Here is a 3374-nt window from a genome sequence, read left to right on the forward strand (position 1 = left end):
TGGACGTCATAAAGTGTATATCAAAAATTAAATCGAATGCTACTGGTGTGGATGGGATTCCCATAAGATTTATAAAAATGGTGTTACCATTCATCATTGGAGCGGTAACTCGTCTTGCTTCCCTAATCAGTGGAAGATTGCAACAGTTCGACCCATTGCAAAGAAGAAGTATGCCGACACTCCTTCTGAGTTCCGTCCTATTAGTATACAAACTGCCCTGTCCAAAGCATTTGAGACATTAATAGCCGAACAAATCTTAAACCACGTGCAGAGATATCAACTTCTGTCACCTTTGCAGTCTGGATTTAGGGCTAATTGTGGATGTGCAGCAGCTATGTTTAAGATCCTCGACGATATTCGCAGTCAATTACAAACGTTGCTGTGTCTTCTTGACTTTTCCAAGGCATTTGAGTCAGTTGATCACGATTTGCTCTGCGCTAAGCTGAAGTCCTACATTAGTTTTAGTTACAATTCATTAGCGTTAATTAAAAGTTATTTAGCCAACCGATACCAACGGGTAATTATTGGGCGCCAAATGTCACGACTTAGTGCAGTATTCTGCGGTGTGCCTCAGAGGTCAATTCTTGGGCCGTTGCTGTTTAGCTTATTTATCAATGACATTTTTACAGTCTGTAAATTTGTTACTATGCACGCTTATGCAGACGATGTTCAGTTTTACCTTTCTAGTCGTATTGATGACGTCGATGATCTCTGTTCTAAACTTAACGCTGAAATCTCAGAAATTTTCCATTGGGCTAATCACAACGGGATTTGTCTTAACGCAAATAAAACTTACGTCTTACCTATATCAAAGAAAAAGTTGGCTGAGACGGGTATCCCACCGATTTGTATTGGTATCGACCAAATTAAACTGGTGAGTAAAATGACAAACCTTGGCTTTGTAGTCAACTCCAGTTTAACTTGTGTTGACCACGTTAACCAGGCTATAGGAAGGGTGTATGGTGCACTGCGAAATCTGAGGCTATCGGCGATGTTTACTCCTCGTAACATCCGCCATAAATTGGCTGTCCAATTAATTTTACCTTATTTGACAGCTTCCGAGTTGATATATAATAAGCTAGACTAGCACTCGGCTCATCGGTTAGACGTGGCCTTTAACCATATAATACGCCATGCGTATGGACTTTCGAAGGTCGACCACATATTCCGTTGGAAATCTAGTCTTCTGGAATGTCAAATATCCGACTACCTCAAAACCAGGAACTGCATTTTCCTTTTCCGACTCATGCTCACTAAGACGCCCTTATATCTATAATAAGCTTTCTTTCACAAGACCCTCTCGTTCAAACGACCTTATAGTACCCACATTTAAATCTGTTGCGTCGACTATACTATTCTTCGTGAACACTATACGTGCCTGGAATTCTATTCCCAATGCTATAGGAAATAGTATAAGTAGGAGCAACTATAAGAATGTTATCTATAACTATTTTTCTGATAATAGTATGTAGACTGGCCGTGTATTTGATCACGATACTAGAATAAATTACAAATTACAAATTAGCTTTTATGGATAGGCATACAATATATATCTGTTTATATCAGTATCATGTAACTGTTTATTTTCTTTTTGTACTACTACTTATAACTATCTTTCCTTTCATGTTTTACTATAAAAGACCTCAAACCGTATTGTACTAATAATTTTGATCATTAAATAAATACATACATACATACACACCTATATGAGGAGTAGATACAAGTAAAAAATATATGTGCTTATTTTCAGTGGGTGGTTAAACTGTAGTATATAAGTTGCCTAGCGTTTAACCCTGCTACTTTATCTACAAAAAAATTGAAACGATCAAAAGGCAAGGCTAAACTAAGCTGAACTTAACTGCAGCTTATATTCACAAAGAAAATTTGGGCAAAAATTTTGCCTTGAATGTGGTTAATTAGTAATTGTCGTTTTAAAGAAAAATTTGATAAACAGCGCTATAAAGTACGATATAAATATATATATATATATATTAGGGCGGGTCGATTTAAAAATCGCTCATTGCTCTGTGAAAATCGTATTCTAGGGATCAAAATAAGAAACTACCGAAGGAACCATACCTCTAAAATTTTGAAAAATCCCATTTTGTCCCATTTAGAGTGCTCCAATCGAGTCCAAATCTATGACCGACCCCCACTAACTTTGGAGGCCCGACCCACCGATGCCAGTGGCACACCCCCTGGAACCCCCTGGGGGTTCTCCATAAATGTTTTTTAAAGTTAGTGGGGGTCGGTCATACATTTGGACTTGGTTGGAACACTCTAAATGTGACAAAGTGGGATTTTTCAAAATTTTAGAGGTATGGTTCCTTCGGTAGTTTCTTAAATGGGTCAAAGTGGGATTTTTCAAAATTTGCCGATACCCAAAAGTTCGACCCAAAGTGGGGGGGGGGGGGGGGGGGGGGGGAGGACATCAGAATTCGTTTTAGAGGCATGGTTCCTTCGGCAAAGTTTCATATTTTGATCCCTAGCATATGATTTTCACAGAGCAATGGGCGATTTTTTTGCCTCCCCACAAATCGACCCGCCTTAATTTATATACTATAAAAGCGTGCAATTACTGACCTATGCTGATGAAATTGATATCATCGGCCTAAGCACCCGCGCTGTTAGCTCTGCTTACTCCAAACTGGAAAAAGAAGCGGTAAAGATGGGTTTGATGGTAAATGAGGACAAAACGAAGTACCTGCTGTCATCGAGCAAAGAGTCAGCGCATATGCGCCTTGGCAACCACGCTACTGTTGGCAGCCATAATTTCGAAATAGTAAAAAGACTTCGTTTATTTGGGAACCAGCATCAACACTAGCAACAACATCAGCACTGAAATCCAGCGTAGAATTAATCTTGCCAATAAATGCTACTTTGGAGTAGGTAGGCAATTGAAAAGCAAAGTCCTCTCTCGGCGAACGAAAGGCATACTCTACAAGTCACTTATCGTACCCGTCCTGCTATATGGGGTAGAAGCATGGACCATGACAACAGCAGATGAAGTGGCTTTGGGAGTGTTAGAGAGAAAAGTTCTTGGAAAGATTTATGGACCTCTAGGCGTTGGCGATGGCGAGTACCGAAGAAGGTTTAATGATGAGCTGTACGAGCTATACGCAGACATCAACATAGTCCAGCGAATTAAAACGCAGCGGCTGCGCAGGCTAGGCCATGTTATGCGAATGAAAGATGATGCTCCGGCCAAGAAAGTGTTTCTATCGGAACCCGCCTATGGAAGCAGAGGTAGAGGGCGGCCCCCACTCCGTTGGAAGGACCAAGTGGAAAACAATTTAAACTACCTTGCGACTGGCGCGCCTTGTTGGACGGCCAAAACCGTTTAGACGGTTAAGCGCCAATTAAGTAAGTAAGTA

Source organism: Eurosta solidaginis, chromosome X, assembly GCF_040869045.1.
Source record: "Eurosta solidaginis isolate ZX-2024a chromosome X, ASM4086904v1, whole genome shotgun sequence".
Taxonomy (NCBI): domain Eukaryota; kingdom Metazoa; phylum Arthropoda; class Insecta; order Diptera; family Tephritidae; genus Eurosta; species Eurosta solidaginis.